Genomic DNA, 18,182 nt, shown 5'->3' on the forward strand with positions numbered 1-18,182 from the left:
CCATGCAAGCGGAGATCGTTGCTGTCCTTTTGGTACCCCCGTGGTCTGGAACTGCCTCCCTCAAGCCGCCTGTGCTATCGAGATGTTCTTCCTGTTATTTTATTGTTGTTGTTGTTTTTCCGCTTCTTTACCGAGGAAAGCCTCACTTGGTCTCAGGCGTTTTTCAGGAGGGTCCAGACAAGTCTTTGTTTGCGGTACGCGTCGATGGTTGCACCGTTCCTCTTAAGTAATTATGCGCGGATTATTTTTAAAATCTATGACGGTCTCGTTTCTTTTATAAATATACACATACGCCTGCTTTCGCCCTATCATGCATGTGCACTATTCTGTATGGCGTATTGAACCGCTGTTGCATTTCGGATATAAATATATATTTCCAAACTGGGATTGCATATGATGCACGTGCACTATTATGTACGACGTCTTGAAACGCTGTTGCATTTCCACTCTATTCTTTTCTGAAATCGGATTGTATAAATTATAGCGTACATGCGTAGTTCATTGTGAAAACATGATTTGAAGGCATGACAGTTTTTCTCTATCCCAAAAAATCACGACTCGATGTTTGTGTGTGTACGTGCTACCTTTTCAAAAACAGACATGCCTGTTACTTTAGAGGGCATGTTCATGCAACTCGGTTGATTTGATACTGTGTTGAATGGCTTGCAGAGTACGTTGACCCTCGCTTTGTGAACGAATGGTAAGGAATAAATGAAGGCGCAGCCCTGCAATGTGTTTCTCATGCCACTGCAGGCAAGACGCAGGCACGAGAGAGCCCCGGATCGAGCAGTGGTTCTTAACCTGGGCTGCGGCCAGATGTTTTCGAAAGTAAATCATCGAAACACAAATTAACCACGGACAACCAAGTACAAGTACGTTGTTTCATCAAACCCATGAATTCATTAACATTATATATTTTTTTCGCGATTGAGAACCAAATGGGTGCAAGGCTGCAGTAAAGGTTAAGAACCACTGCTGTAGAGGGTTCTTTTTTCATCGTCTTCTACGCTGGCCAGACGTCTTGGAAGAGGTGGTTGGGACAAAAAAGTGATGGAGGGAACATCGGCGGGAGGCTAATGAGTGGAAGTGATGATGGGCGGTGGAATCAAAAGGGAGACCGCCCCAAGGCTCGAGTTGGAAATCATTTGGAGTGAGGCTCGTTGTAACACATTCCTGCGGAGGGAGCTGGTAGGAACGTTGGGTTGCTCGGTCAATGGCCAGGGTCAACGGCGGCGTGGTGTATTCCGCAAATATGCCCGACTGTGAGGGCGGGCACAAGCCGGCGTGAGTAGGTTAAACGTTGAGTTTTATAAGGGCACCACAGGGTGGCCAGCCCCTCCCCACCCAGCCCCACCCCCCCACCCAGCCCCACCCTCCCAAACCAGCCCCTCCCCACCCTCCCCACCCAGCCTCTCCCCACCCTCCCCTCCCCACCCAGCCCCACCCCTCCCACCCAGCCCCACCTTCCCAAACCAGCCCCTCCCCACCCTCCCCACCCAGCCTCTCCCCACCCTCCCCTCCCCACCCAGCCCCACCCTCCCCACCCAGCCCCTCCCCACCATCCCCTCCCAGCCCTTCCCTCCCCACTCAGCCCCTCCCTGCACGACGGACACAATAATCCCCTGTGGGCTTGTGTAACCAGGAGGTTCCTACCAGTATATATTGTACATAAATATAGTTCTATCGTTACAGCTTGTATTCCCGTATTATGTTGAGCTTCTTTGGCACCGTACATAGCCATCCGTGCTAATCGGAGGTGCGGGCGAAGGACAACAAACTAAACACACGAAAACAAGTTCTAAAGAAATGAGTTTTAAATCTAAATGTAAAAGTGCATATCTCCGGTGGCTTCCTAATATCGGAAGGAAAGAGCGTTCCAGACGGCTCGCAGAAACGCGCCTGAAAGCGCCGCGCGATGCGGTGACCGCCGTCTTTGTTCGATGGCCGAGCCAAAAGCCGCTGCGGCGGGGATGACGGTTTAAGTTCCTTGACGAGATGAGCGACAAGGCAAGTCCTGGTTCCTATACAAATGTGTCCCACTCACCGCGCGGTCGGCAGCCAATTAATTTGGGAGAGGTGCGGGGGGGAGGGGAATCCCCTTTAATTGGGTGCGTTCCCATGGCCACATGATGAGCTTTTGTTCAATTCGAATTCTTCTCGCCTACATGAAAAAAATCCAGGTTTTTTTTTATATATATAAAAAAACAAGAATGGCGTCTCCACGTGAGATTGTATTTCAATGGGACTGTCTTCGTATGGCGTGAGTGACGTAAAATCAAAGGCATTCACTTCACATTCAAATTAATACACTTAGGGGCTGGAGAGAGATACGAATGCTAATTTAGCTGCGCTATCTGTGGACAGGTGCACGTGTGTCGGTCTGCGCATTGAACTGGAGACAATAATGTAAATGGCCTTGCAAGTTATTTTGGAGACGTTTCTGTTTTATTTAATACTATGCGGGGCAACACAATTATTTAATTATGTTTTTTTGTGCTTCCTCATCATTAGACCTCCTTTGACGGTACCAAAATATAATAAGAGGGTGTTTCCCCTTTTTTATGGCAACAGAAAAAAGCGAAAAAAGCCTATTATTACGTATTTTTTTGCTTGTTCCAAAAAGGTACAACGTCACATACCCGACCATCACACATTGGCCACGTCCGAATTCACCGCCCACACCGCGGTGAAGTATTTGTGCGAGGTGCAACTGGAATTCTCCATCGACGTTCACTCATCCGACATTCACACGGCACCTACGTACGGTGCGAAAGAAGTTCAGCATACACAGTACCGCGATGTGTGTGATTCATCTCTCGAACGTTCGCTCACTTCAAAGGAGGAGTTGTCCAGCATCGTCCCGATGTTCAGGGCAGCTTTGAACTGTGTTTTCTGTAACCTAATTGTGCACGGTGTAATTCTCATTTTCTTCATATGTTCACAGATCCGACCTCGGCCCCACGGCGAGTCGGATAAGCGGCGTCGTGATTTTCCTGACACGTGATCATCCATAATACAGTTTTTTTTGGGTTAGATCGCGTAAAAATATATAAATGTGTCTTTAAACCCGCCACCACCCGACACAGCCAACTAGTAAGGTTTGTCACGTAAACAGAACGTGCCAATTTGGTCCAACCCATGTGAGACTAGGCTCTAAGGAAAGCTGTCTCGGGTGTGGACCAATCAACTTCAAGGACAGTGCACATTATCAGAGTTATGTTCTTTTGTTTGTAATATGACTGCAGGTATTGCGGTCTATGCAAACATGACGCCTTGTAAAAAGGTGTCAGTTTTGTTGCCAGATAGAAGGGTAAAAAAACCAATTATCATATTTTTACTGGCAAATGAGGTTCCCATAGAATTTGTCACTAGTACAGCACACCGGTGTGTTGGAGAGCAAATCCGTACCCAGATTGTAAATGTGGTGAATTTGCACTCAAACACACACACCGGTGTGCTGTACTAGTAACGAATTGGCATGTTCTGTTTACGTGACTACCCTTACTAATTGGCTGTGTCGGGTGGTGGCGGTTTTAACGACCCCAAAAAACACTGCATTATGGATGCTATTGGTCGCGAAAGCCTACTGCGTATTAAATTGGCATGTTCTATTTACGTGACAACCCTTACTAATTGGCTGTGTCGGGTGGTGGCGGTTTTAACGACCCAAAAAACCACTGCATTATGGATGCTATTGGTCGCGAAAGCCTACTGCGTGTTAAACTCACGTTCTCGTCGACTTGACTTGTGCAATAACATTGGTGACCTTGACCACGCGTGTTGGTTCCGAGCGATGTGTGAGCAACACCTCTCGGGGGACAAAGGTGGCTGGGCGTGGTGTTGGCCACCCACCTCTCTCGTGTGAGCGGTGCCGGCCTTAATAAGGGTGCTGGCTAAAAGGATTTGCCCCAACAAGTCCGTTAGAGGCTATGTGGGGGATCTTTGTCTTTGTTACGAGCGCTTCACATTCACGCTGACCACCACCACCACCACCACGTAGGTGGACACTACAATCCCGAGGATTTTAAAACAATGTTTATGGAAAAGAAAGGAAATGGTACCACATAAAAATATGAAACAACACAGATGCAGACAACCATGCAATGTACGCATGTAGACCTTCTTTCGCACACCACGAAGCCAACCGTGCTGATTGGAGGGGCGGGGGAAGGACAACAAACGAAACGCAAAAAGCAGTTCTAAAGAAATGAGTTTTCAATCAAAATGCAATGCTTTAAATGTCCCTATTCTCCTAGTTATAAGATGACACCTCGAGCAAGACGTATCCAAAACGTGGGCCTGTTGTCAAAATAGTTATCCAAAATCTGGTCAAACAGGATTAAAAGACGCACGCTCAACCGCTTGACTTACAACACAGGGCTCTGTGTGTGTGTGTGTGTTGTCATACTGCCGTGCAACCCACTTGTAGATCCACTGCTGGATGTGATACACGTGGGGTGGGCGGAGGAGACGGCTGTTTGACTATACCTCACCACGCCGGCTGATGGTTCTTCAAGACCGCCTCTGATATCGCTCGCCTACTCGTGATGTCCGATGGCTTTTGTCGCTGACGTTATCACGCCGACGCTCTGTTCCGAACAACGCTTCTGCCGTATTTACGGAATTTCACTTTCAATTACCGATCTAAAAAGCAAAGTAGATTCCGCACAAACTAAATGAAGGGCACGTTGTGAGAGAGAAAAAAAAGCGATGTTCTGCTTTATCTGTATATTTTGTTGTGGTTGCAAAACTCAGGATGTTCGTTGGCTGCGCTAGGCAGGCTTGCGATGTGCGCTCGGGATGCAGCGCGGCGCCGATGAGTCACCGCGTCTGCTTTAAGAAGCAGCTGAAATAACTCAACTTATTCCGATATAACACCAAAAAAAATCACACTTGTTTTTTTGTGCAAACTGCACTGCACAGGGTAACTTCATTCTCCGTTTAACACACACACACACACGCACGGCAAAAAAACCGAAATTGTTTCTCCTTTGACACCCACTGGCGTCTCTGCACCGTGATTGTCCGCGCGTCGCGTTCACTCAACAACACAATGGTAGATTCGTATCGTCATCTCTCACAATCATTCCACTTTTCTCACGCCGTGCCCGTCTATGGTGGGAGGGGTGGGGGTCATACTTCACCAACGCTGTGGTCACTGCGGGTTGACGTGGAGGATATCACTTGCCGCTGATGTTAGCCATGGCCGGGATTCCAACTCGGGTGATCCGGGTTTAGAGCACCGCCCTTCGCTAACCACTGCTCCAGCACTCCACCCAATTGTAAAACTGCATTACATTTTAAGCCTTCAATTAATCAGCAAATTAGCTTTTTGGCTCATTGTCATTGTCGCGTCACGACAATTCCACGTAACCACTAACGCCTTTTCCCAATCGCAACGGCGTGGCACAACAGCACAGCAACTTGCGTGCGTGGATTAATAGCGATCGATAAAGACGGAGGGCAACTGAAGCCCGTTGGAGGTGGTCGGTCGCGCGAACGCGGGCGGTCTCTGAAAATGTCGCTCAACTTTGCGCGGCTGTCGCGCCACGTATTGGTGACGCTGGCAAGTGTGGTTGCAGAGAGGGCCCGTGGTTTTCGCGATGCAGGGCACCATCTGCTGTAGAATTTGGCCGAGTGCTTGGAGTTGGTGGCGAGTGCTGGTGTTGTTATGTGTCCCCCACCCCACCCCTCCTCTCCCTCTCGCGCACACTTCACAATGACCGTGAGCAGTCGCCTCCATCCAGCAGTGATATAGCAACATCGGCAGCATCTCACACACAAAAACAAACTGTGTGGGACCAAGTGTTGTTAGCAAGCACCTATTAAGGCCTGGAACGGCACACGAGGAGGTGGGTGTCCAACACCACGCCAATGCCGATGTTGACACATTGCACCAGATACTCCTTTAAGGCTGAGTCGACTTAGAGAAGGCCCAGCACGGGTTCAAATATTCGTCACCGATTTTGGTCGCGAGCGAAAATCGGACTCGGGTCGCCGGGTTTGTAGCCTAGTGCGCTAGCCACTGTGTCACCGCTCCCCTTCATGCACACATGAACACACGCTCACGTGTATCTGAGACCAAGCGAAGAGTGTATGTCTGGGGATGACATTAGGCTATCTGTCAAATTAATTTAACGGTCTCTGTAATTTGCAATTTAGGGATGTGTCATTGCAATTTAGGCGAGCAGTTGCACTTCGAAAGCATGCTGATCCACCACGCAAGAAAACGGCTTCCAGAACACGAGCCACAATGCGCTATGTTTTATGATAATTCACGCCGGGTGAGTATTAATTTTATAGGCAGTGTGTGCGCAACGTGAATGTGACACCAGTAAATTCCACATGCTACAGTCCATTGCTTGCTTAACACGCTCCATTCATAACGCAGGGGGTCACATACTTCCAGACGCTGCACGTTTGAGTCCCGACTGCATTTGTTTACATCCTTAAACATTATAGAACGCAAATAGTCCAAATGCAATTAAACGTATATCCGCATTCGTAAATTAAATCAGGAGCACAAAGAAGCATGGCGAGGGAGATGCACGCGCGGAGTCACGGGCAACATGCGCCGGCCAGCAACAAAAACCCAAGCGGGAAGGACTGCACGTCGCTTGAGTTGATGACCGACGGTCAATAATTACGACGGGAGTGGCAGGCAAGAGACGCAACGCGTCAACGTGGAGACGGAGCGATGAGAGCGGCCCCTTGCGCAGATGCTGGGTGGATCGTTGCAAGCATTGCAGGATCGTGGGGAACGACGGTTGCTTGGGGAAGCCTTCATCCAGCGGTGGATTGACCATGGCTGATAACGATGATGATATGGATCAAATTTATTGTTTTTTTCACCGAGAATTACAAATGTTGAGAACCTCATAACAATTATGCATTTATGTAACGGACACGTGTGTAGGTGTTGTTCTTATTGCGCGCGTTACAGCTCTTCGTTTCCAACGATTAAGGCTGACGGAGACCCATCAAAACATCGATTTTTTCTGTTTTCGCTTTTGAGTGTGTCACGGGTTTTTTGCCACAGAAATATTGGAAATCCGCCGCTCTTTCCTTTTAATCAGCTCAAGTAGCCCTCGGTGCGAATATGTCGTTCCGCAACGATGCGGGGCTGCTGGCTGACGGCAGGATTATGGATATTTCCATTTGCTGTGCGCCACCAATAAACCCGTGCGCACGCAAGGAAGAAGCGCAGCCTGTGCCATCACCTTTTTTTCTGTTCCACGGGATCGATACCGCGACGCATCGCACGCGAAATACACTCACACGGGCGGCGGCCTATAGAGATATTGCACGGAGAGGAAGGGGGGTGGACTCTGGGCCCGTGCGTGGAATGTTTTCTGGGAGATCAGTTCTAACTTCGCTCTTGTCGCCGCAATAAGCAGACATATAGCGAGAGCGGCCGGTCCTTTAAGGGGGACGGGGCCGTCGCTCCCTGGTTAATGTTGAGGTCCTTTCGGCGCGACGGGACGCCGATCTCTGACATCAATTTGCTGCCCCCATGCGCATTAGTCATACCCGCGCTCCGTCCCCTTCCTCCCAGTCGCACACTCCTCCTCCTCCCTCGTGTCTCCTCTCTCCCTCTCTACCCCCCCCCTGCTCCCTCGTCTCCCCTCCTCCTCCCCCTCCTCCTCCACCCACCACCAGCGGCAGCAGAATCAGCCTCCCCCCACCCCCCCGGTCGCTTGATACATACATGCTCATGCGCGCTCACATAGGGCGCTGTACCTCGCCCGACGCAGCCACACAGCGGCTCCTGTCCGCAAGCGCTCACAAAGCACCCGAGCGCGCGCGCCTTTCAAACTTTGCGCCGCGCTTTGCGGCAGAGGCAGGGAAGAGAAGGGGGTCAGTCCGTCTCTGCGCTACCGGCTCCGTCTCCGCTCCGGTAAGTGAATCGGCCACGCCGCTTCCACCACCACCTCCTCCTCTTCTTCTTCTTCGCTTCATCGTTGTTGTTGAAGCAGAGGCTCAACTGGTAGCAGCAGCGCTCGCCGCGGTGACTGCCACCACCACCACCATCGTCTCGTCGTCGTCGTTATCAGCAGCAGAGGCGTCCCCGCCTCGCGCCGCCGTGCACCGCCGGTTCCGTTTTGCTTCTCGAGCTGATTTGTAATTGCGCCGAGCCGCCGCCTCCTCCTCCTGCACTCGTGCCCCTTTCGGGTGATCCTCCGAAGCCGGGGGTTGGGGTGGGGAGGAGGGGTGGTCGAGTTGAGGTGGGGGGCCGTGGATGCCGAGACTGCAGCCAGGGGGAGGCTTCTGGCCACTGCTGCTTACGCGACTCGCTGGGGTGTGCGCGCTTTTGTGCCGGCCGTGAATGCAGGACGCGTCCTCCGCCACCCCCCCCCCCGCATTCTTCACGTCCCCAGTCTGGGCCTTTTTTGTCGAGACATTGCCCTCCCTCCCTCGGCTCCCAGCTCCCAACAACACCACCCCTCTCCTGCCACTCTGCCAGCCCAATGGCGATGATGATTATTATTGGCCGGTTTCTTTTGAGACGAGCAGACGGGAGGCGCTGGGACGGGCGGAGTGAAAGAGCGAGCGAGCGAGAAAGAGAGGGCGAGCGAGTGCGTGCGTGCGGGGAGCGGACGCAGCCGTAGCGAAAATCCACGATGCGCTCATTGTGGCTGTTTACCGAGGTGTGTGCCGCGGGCTTGCCCAGGGGTATCTGCGGTTTGAGTCCAGCTGCAGGGATTAGTCTCCACCTCCCCCCCTCCCATCGCCCTTGTTTGGGCTCTAAACCGCCGTCTCTGCCTGCCCACCCTCCATGATGCTCGTAGCCGCGTAACTGAAATGGGAAGGCTGCCCCTGCAATCTGTTGATGCGTTCAGTCGCACGCACGCACGCTCGCTCGCTCGCGCTTCCGAGTAAATGCGCAGCGTCGAGCGAACGGCGACTCTCGTTTGCAGAAAATGTACGAGATAATGATACCCGAGGTAATAATTAACCATTAAACGCCGGCTGTAATTACGATCTCGCCGTCCAGACGCTTTTGCACATTCTGTTCCGCGCTCTCGCCGCCCTCAATAACACGTACTCGGCCAGACAGACATTATTTCGTTAAAGCGAAAACCACGCGTTCTGTGCCCCTTCCGAGAAAACCCACGTGCTTCCGAAAAGAGGAAACAGAAAAACCCCAAATCTTATAAAGTTATCACCGATAACCGTCATCGACCATGGACAAATTCACTGCTGGATGACTGCCTGCCCCTCCGCAAGACGCTTCCTTGTTCTCACGACCCCGTGATGCCCAGTGGATCTCTTGACATTGCCCCTCGCCGTCGTCGTTGTTATTTGACAACCCTCTAAGCAGTGTGGCATTTCGCGAACGGCTTGCACCCTACATGCCCGATCTCCGGCGGACTGAACGGCATTGGTCGCGCCACTCCCTAGGATTTCTCATGGCTCACAAACTTAAACCTGAAAGTAATGCGAACGTATCATACCGCGATAGATGGAAGAAGAATGAGAACGTTGTGTTATACCGCCCCCTCCGCCGCACTTCGACCGTTACGTCTGCCCACAACCCCCCGAATTATGAACATAAGATGTGTATATGATCATCAAAACCTGTGGTGCTACGCGGGGGAGTGGGGGGCTAACCCTACCCCCCGCGAAGGCGTTTGCGGACGCTGCATAGTAATGATAATACACCTTCAGCTTAATTGAGTCCTCGGAATGAATCGCTGCGTTCGGAAACGTTGCCACAAATTGCCAGCGCCCCAGCGGTGATGGATTTGTAGGAGCCTCGTGTGCACGCGCACCAGACGTGCAGCTGGGCAACGTGCCGCGCACAAGAGAGAGAGAGAGTAGAGTGAGAATACAACGAAACGTCAATTAATCCCGACGTTTAAAAATGTAAGCACTGCCCACTGCGTCCGATCAATCATCGATACATATGCAACTTCTGTGTTGCTGTTGCAGTCGGTAAAGCGGTTTACGTTTCTTCGGCGATGTGGTAATGCCTTTGCGTTAGTTGGAGATTGCTGGAATTGTGGTTATGTTTGATGCCAAACCGACTGTGGAATATTTAAAATAACACGTGTTAAGCCTTGTGCGCCGCCTAGAACATACAGTTTTGCTTGTATATATCATACCAATATATATCTCATACCAATGTTTATATTATACAAATTTATATATTATATCAATGCTGCTGAAAAGATCCAATCCAAGAAGCTCGTGCCGAGTGGTGGATAGAATGGCAAAACAAATGTAGAGAGACAAACATGGGAAAGGAGGCTTTGTCTGCTTATTTATTCTGGCATATTAGGCTACTTAATGTAATTAGTTCGCAAATTGGTCAACATCAATCTTTATTTGCTCATTGAGATTAGGAATATTTTTTTTCAAAGCCAAAAGTGGGTTACGTAATTAATTACAGCGGAGAGACTCAACTTGCCTTTCGCGCTACCTGCTTCGCTTGGCATTGTTCACCGCGTTTAACCGCGCAACGTGAGAACTTCGCCTGCGTTGAAGACGTGAACGTGTCTGCGTTTGGAAGGGCTGGGGAAAGTTTAGCCGCGGGGAGGAGAGGCGGACGGTGCCCGAGTTTTGAGACTGCGCGCCTCCAGTGGTTGGCGAGGCCCTTGTCAGTGACGCTTGCCATGCTGATGATGTTAAATTGCTACAGCATGCAAAGCGAGCGGTGCATTACACGGCACCGTGATTGATGCAAACGCGCAGCTTACCCCCCCCTCCCCCCCTGCGACCGTGGCTCACGATGCCCACGTGACACCGCACGCTGATCCGGTCTAAAAATTGAAGCGTTAAGTCAAAAAAGGATTTGTTTTGACAGCTGCGACGCATTTATTAATCTAAAATGTAAACTCCGCCTGTGGAAAACGGTCACTTGAGTTTCACGAAAATGTTCAGACGCACATTCTCAATTGGCAACACTTGTTTTCGGTGATGATTGTACATGGCAGGAGGTAACTTTTATCGAGCCGTTTTGTCCCGTTTTGAGATAAATCATCAGCTTTGCGGATAGATAAAAAAAACTCTTTAACGACAAGAACTTTCTAGATTTGAAGTTTTCGTGACTGCAGGGATCCATACTCTTTGGTTCTTTCGGTAAAGTCACGTAGATATTAAAAAATAAAATAAATAAATCACGACGTTTCGATTTCAACACAAACAATCATCATCAGGTGGGAAAACCACAGCATGAACGTTGCATTGCCCTTCTGCCAACACTTTTTTTTTGCGATGTAGTGTTGCTGTGTTCACATGGAGGTTGTCGAGAGAGCCAGGAGTTGCCCGACCAATATCCGAAGCGCTGCCAACGAGTGATGTTAGCGGGCACTGACGGTGGCTAGGCAGGTAAGGTCTTCGTGGCTTGTGGTTTGAGATTATTGGTGTGCCGACAAACGAGCAAAGGCAAAACCGCCTCTTGCCCACGATCACCGCATGTTGCAGGTTGAGGAGCAGGACGTAGTCTAGAAAGTTTTTTTGTATTGCGCGTGCCACGTCCGCTGTGGTGTCTGCCCAGTGCCCCGTGGAGGAGGCTCGCCTGCTCGGTTGGCCCGTGCTCTTTAAGTGCCAGGGTGGAGCGCTGGACCTTGGGACCTGAACCCTCGACCCTTCTGCTCCGCAGACAGACACTCCAAACTGCCGGGCCACTCGGGGTGGTGTCCCGGAAGAAATGCGAGACTCCAAAAAAACAATGAGCATTGGGGCGAACAATTAGGGACTAAGCAGAGCTTTTCTGCAAGCAAGTCGGGAGTGTTTGCCTTGGGGTCAGAGCGCATACCATCTGGGCCTCTGCATGTCACAAGACATTGTTCCCGACAAATGCTGACTCTGCCACTATTTACCTCCAATTTCATGCTTGCTTTAGTGGGATGTATGCGAGAGGTTATACGTGGGTGTTCTTGTGCTTGCCCTCGCCTGCTCTCCATTGAAAAGGGTTAGGCGGACAACACTTACGTTCATTATGCCGCTATAATGGAATGTGCAAGAGGCTCCTAACTGCATCTAATTTGGCAAGATAAACACTGAGCACGGCGCCCCAGATGCCCCGAATCGCACACATTCACACAAATTAGAATTGAAACCGTTGCTGGTTATTTGCATGTCTTACCGGGGCTTAGCAAAAAATAAAAAATAAAGTTTTTAATTATATGACGGGGTTCGGGATCTAAAAGCTGTCGTCACGGCAACGACAAAAAAGAAGCGAATCCCAGAGTCCTCTCTGCCGCCACTCGTTGGGAACAGCTCCCGTCGACCGGCGGGGATGTATACACGGGACGGGATTAGCTATTCACCGCTTAGGTTCTCACAGATAGGTCGGAGCGCCGTCGAGTGAGTAAAAGAGCTGGCTGTCGATACCGAGAGGAATTAAGCAGTTTTTTTTGTTGTTGCTGCAATTGGCTCGGCTGCATCCATTCGGTATTCACACGCCGGCCCGCTACAGCCGCGCGTTTGGGCTGTCTCGAGCCGCGGTTTGCCGCCTTAGAGATAACGCGCAAGGCTGTTTTGTGTCCGTGTCGCCATTGAAGAACTAAAGAGGGGCTGCCAACAAAGGAAGTGTTTCTGCATTGACCAATCTGAAAGGAGTGCTTCCAGCACAAGCCGCTCAGTGTATAAGCAAACAATTTCAATTAACTATTTCGCTGTGTAGCTTGGACCACCCTGCACGGACAAAGGTGCCCCGCTAATGCACGCTTACCGAAGCGCGCGGCTGAAACTCGCCCAGTAGCCGTCTGGTCGCACTGTCTGCCTCGGGTTTAGGAGGTCAGAGGTTCAATCCCACGGTTCACCCTTCACCTAAGGCACTTATTTGACATAAATGAGTACCAACTGTGCCTCTTCCTGTTCGTAGGCTGAGACAAAAGAAAAACAAAAACGCTGGAATGTTAAAGTGATCGTCGCCTGTTGCGTGCTTGGACGAGAACTTCGTGTCCGTGCCAAATGTCAGCAGTGGCTTGAGATTTCTTGGGACAGTTTTGTGCTTGGCTGTTTTCTAACGGTGCTTCGTTTGACGCATTTTAAACAATGTTACTTCTTGGCTCATTTACTGGCTTGAGTGATAGCGCGGCTTGCATTTCGCAGCCTAATCCTTGATACGATTGCAACTCCCCAGGCGTATAGATCGCGTTGCCTTTGCTTATACGACAGAGTCATTAGACATATTTAAGTCTGTGTTGAAAACTCGCCTCCTTTCATTGGCATTTACCCCCCTAGTTCTGTCCGTTTACCTTGGTTATGTTCGTTTTCTTCTTTCAATACCCGGGGCGCAATGGGATCTACGGATGAAATGCGCCTTACAGATGTAAGTTTGGATTACTATTAATGTGGTGCTGCTGTGCTGTGATGGGAGTCACTTGGAGGTGGCGTTGGTCGCCACGTGTCATTGGCACTCAATCTTGAGTGATCATCACAGACTTCTGACGTTAATTCAAAACCCCCCCTCTCTGGTGGTTGACTTTCTTAGAATGCCCCGGTTTTCTCACCCCCACCAGCGTAGCGTGTGATCTACCAAGTCGGTCAATCTCGCTGCGGCCCATTCTCCCGCTCTGCTCTGAAGGAGGGCCAGTTGCCTGAAACGTTGGCCAAGCTACTTGGCGGTATAGGAAATCGGAGGTTAATGATGGGGACGGGATGTGGTAAGTGATTTTTTTTTTAGTTCAGTGAGGAGGTCATGTTGATGTCTTTACTGGTATGTATATACCTATGAGGAATGTATCCGTGTAAACTGTACATATGGCTTTTATATACAAAAAAGCGTTTAGACTTTTGCGTAAAATATTAACGAGCTGAGTTCATCGTCTTATTGGAAACAGAGTTATATAAATAACCTGCAAATAAAGCTGGTACGTAACATTGCGTGCAGTTGTAATATCGTGATACTAAATTACCTTTCCAGATTTCCACTGCTAGATACAGTGTCGCAGTCTGCGCATCTTCACTTAACGGGGTCTCAAAATGAGTGTAAAATGTAATGGAAAAACTACAACATTTATGAAATCATACTTTACATTACCTGCACTTATTTGCCATTAAGGTTTATCTTTTCCGTGTGTTTCGCCGCATTATTTTCAATTAATGCATTTATTTGAAATCGGCAGCAAGAATTGACAAAATAGCGATGATGTTCAATGCATCCATTCATTTCCGTCCAATAAATTAATACGTAACATGAGCACATGAATATTGTATTTCTTCACAAGTTTCAACTTATTTGAAGCGATCAGTATGAAAATGTAACTAAAAGTGACATATCGAAATATGAAAAGGCAGCCGAAGCAAGGAAATGAAAGCAACACATGATGAAGTGAGGTGTGTGTCGAGATTGCTCTCACAGATGATAGCATTGGAATTATAATTCTGCTTGTCCATATATATATTACCTCATATGCATGAATAATACATGACATTAATGCTACGTAAGATCCTGTTTAGGTGATGTGGTAAAGATAGAAATGAATACTCTGGGCGTAATGATTCGCTCCTCTGATGATTTGATGAAATGTCGCAAATTCAGGCTTGCAGTTCGATTCGGTAATTGATTATTTTTGGCTTATTCCCCCCCCCCCCACTCTGTGGTCAATGGTAGCACCTCTAGTGGCTGCAGGGTCACGTGGCACCACCCCATTACGTTGAACGTCGGAACCTGGGGGGTGGAAATAAAAATGATTCTCACAAGTGATTTGACCGTGAACTTCAGAAGTCAATATTAATCAATGGAATCTGCAATTTTGCACCCCCCCCCCCCTAATAATTAAAAAAACACATTGTTATAAGATTATCAGGAATGAAACGCGTCTGAAAGGATGGGTATTGAGGAGATGGAGCAATACAATCGGCTCGTGTACAGGTGCTACGGGCGCCGCGGTGGCGAAATGTCAACTCCCTTGCTTGGTATGCAGAAATTCGTGGGTTCGATCCTGACCCTGACACCTGCTGTATATTTGGAGTTTGCGTGTTCTCCCCGTGGTCACGTAGATTTTTCTCCGGGTTCTCCGATTTTCTCTCCGCAATTTAGAAACGTGCATTTAGAGCAATTTGTCTTCGTTGAGCTATCATTTGTGGCTTCTGAAAAGAGCAATATAGCTCAGTGGGCATTAGCTGGTAAAATAAATATAGTTTATAGTAGTTTAGTTTAGGAAGATTATTGGATTGACCATGTCTGATAATGATATTGATGCATGATTTAAGATAGCAGCAAACATTATCTTCCCCTTAACTACTATGAACGTTTTATCAAGCAGAGGAACGCGTGCGCACGCACACACAAACACGTTGTTTCGTAATAATTTGTTTTTATTAGCGTATGTATATCTGCAGCAGAAGCGGCGGTATTGGCACGGTTGGTTGGCCCGCAGTGTTAAGCAAATAATTTACATTCCGACAAAGCGAGTGCACAAATACGAACGCTTGCCGCGCTTGGCGAGCCGGGATGGGGAGAGATCAGTGGCCATGCATGACACGAACAACCCCGCAGAGCCGCAACGAGGAAGGTGGAAAACGGCCCTTGCCCTCCCAGGGCGAGAGATGAGAATCGCTATCCGTGGCCTCTTCTGTTGCACGCAGAGACATTCGGAGGAAGGGGTGATTGGTAATCTTGGCTCGTAAACACGTTCTGAAGATTCGTTGGTTTTCGATGTTTGCCATCCGTTTTGGGTAACAGCACCCATGAACTTGTTATTTAAAGGGCACACATTTACGTGAACTAATTGTTAGTTTTTATAATGGTAATCAATTAAGGCTCTGACTAAACCCACTATTGGATGCTGGGTTGACTGTGCAGGTGTTCTGCCCATAGGCTCACCACGCTGATCAGTGCACGTTGATGAAGTGGAGGCTGACCCAGGACTGGTTCGGATATCACTCACGACTGATGTTAGCCGTGGCCGGGAATTTAACACAATTCATGAACCATTGCTCCACCCCCTTAACTAAATTGGAGTTTGTTAAATGATTATAATGTGTGCTCCATTTCATAAGTAAATCCTTCATATTGCGATTGGTCTAAGACATTTAAGGTTCAAATATTTGTTTTTAAAAACGATTCCCGTTGCAGTTCTATAGATTGCTGAGTAAATATGTGTTTGGGATCTCGCACCCACCACACACACACGATGTACGATCGGACATCTAAAGCCATTCCGTAATCTCATGGAATGTACACAATATTTATTGTGTAAATAATTTAAGCTGCTTAAAAATATATACTCACAAATGTATTGAATTATTGAAGTCTGAAATTGCCAAAATATTGGTCTGATACTGCAATGTGTAGAGATATTAACAAATCATTGTCTACATATGTGAATATTTTGGGTGTAACACTTAACTTTCAATCCAGATGTTTTCGCTGGTTTGTTTCCCAGATGTGCCGAGCGTTTCTTAATTGCTGCTGTCTTTGTCCACTCAGCAGTATAAGTGGGTACAACCACAGTTAACCGATCAGTCGGCCACGTGTGGGGTAAAGTGTGGGCAACTCCCACCTCTTCCAAGACATCTGGCCAATGTGGAAGACCATCGCTAGAGGGGCTCTAGAGCTCTGTAGTTGAGATGCTTTCCCTGGAGTGGTGTAAACAAGGCATTGTAGGGCAGAGCATTTCTATTTTGTCACCTATCTACGTGTATTGCTATTTTATTGGTACATTAAGTTCACATTTTAGCTCCAATTCGGTCTCATTCAACAGGGTGTGAAAAAAATTCTAAAGAGTTCCACCTACTTGGACTGCACAGTACCCATGCTGGAGCCTCGAAGTGACGCACGGTGTTACGGACGCGGTGCCTTTTCTGTAAAATGAAATCTAAACGGCTCCGCTAGTTGCAAGGCTACTCATTGCTCTGGGAAAAAAACCCAAGGGCTGAACAACAGCTGCTGCTTGGAAGTCGGCGTAACACGCTTTTTTACAGGAAAGGTAGCGTTAGGGCTGCTGCAGGCAGCTAATTTGAGCTGTGTGTCCAGATCGTTCATTGTGTGGGGGTTAGTAAACGTTTGGCCCCATCACTGCTGGTTTCTCACTCTTTTCATCATCATCAGCCATGGTCAATGAACTGCTGAGAGAAGCCCCCCCCCCCCCCGCACCATCCAAGCCGCCACCATCTCTCGCGATTCTCCAATTGAATAATCCGTTTAGCACCTTACACGTCGTCTGATTTCAACGCTCCGTCTCCGCGGTGGGCGGGCCATACGGAGGCATTTCACTCATCATCTCGGACACGTTGCATCGCTCGCAATGTATAGCCCCCCTATCAATACACTGCTGGATGAAGGGCATCCGCATGCCGCGTCAGCCATGGTGGTTTGCCTGGCGACATTTCGCCTTTTCTGGTCGGTGCGAGCCGGTTAAAGGTGTTGGGGTGGTGGGCGGCTGGAATCGAGCTCGGGTTGCCGGGTTCGTGGTGCAGTGCCACTCGCCACTGAGCCAGCCCGCTCCACCCAGCCTGGATGGTAGAAATAGTCTGGTTACATTTTTCCTCCATTGGAATTCGGCGCATCGCCGGCACGGAGGATTTGGGAAGCGATAACAATGCAGTTTCTTGCGACCGGAACATGAGCGAAAGTGTGATACCGCTGCTTTAAGTCACACTTGCTGACCCAGGTCATGGGCTTTTATTATCTCTATAATCCGGGAACGCTCTGTATTGGATGATGCCGTCATATCTGCAAAAAATAATATACACCCGTTTTGAAATTCATTCGAAAAAAAAAACCCGCGTTAAATCATGAAAGACATGACAAGATTACGCATGAAGCAGCGTCAACTCTGGGCATTTTAAGTAACTCTCTCATCATTTAAAATGCATACGCGTCGTGTAATGATTCTGTAGCGTGGTGGCCCATGAGTTGCAACATTTCGCATGAAGATGACTTGTGAACAATGCATTTATTGTAAAGTTTAATCCGGTCAGGTTTTTTTTCTGCTTTGGTAATCGTGACACATACCTGGTCCGTGAACGTGTTAAGCCCGGCTGTAAAATTAATTCACACGATCGTTTGCAAATGTTTTGAGATAACGTTTTTTCGGTGTGATTCAGTGTTTTTTTAATAATTTGGCATTTGAATGTGCTTTTGTTTTTTGTTCAACAAATATACAAGCACAGTTTTAACATTTACGTCTTTCTGTCTAACCATACATTAACAGAGGTAGCGGAGAAAAACCTTAGAAAATATCACAGCTGGTTTGTGAAATCCGCGTGTTCAATGCTCGCAG

General features: G+C 48.7%; 1 protein-coding gene across 2 annotated transcripts in view; it reads left to right on the forward strand.

Annotated features, from left to right (window-relative positions):
* Positions 1–7,733: 7,733 nt before the first annotated feature.
* The window catches only part of LOC144732291 (teneurin-3-like), a 417,468-nt gene continuing 407,019 nt past the window's right edge, over positions 7,734–18,182 (forward strand). For both annotated transcript variants that reach the window (XM_078613736.1, XM_078613738.1), the window contains exon 1: positions 7,734–7,897. The gene's annotated coding sequence lies outside the window, so the exon portion shown is untranslated. The remainder of the gene's footprint in view (positions 7,898–18,182) is intronic.

The sequence above is a fragment of the Lampetra planeri genome, chromosome 42, assembly GCF_965212315.1.
Source record: "Lampetra planeri chromosome 42, kcLamPlan1.2.h2, whole genome shotgun sequence".
NCBI lineage: Eukaryota > Metazoa > Chordata > Hyperoartia > Petromyzontiformes > Petromyzontidae > Lampetra > Lampetra planeri.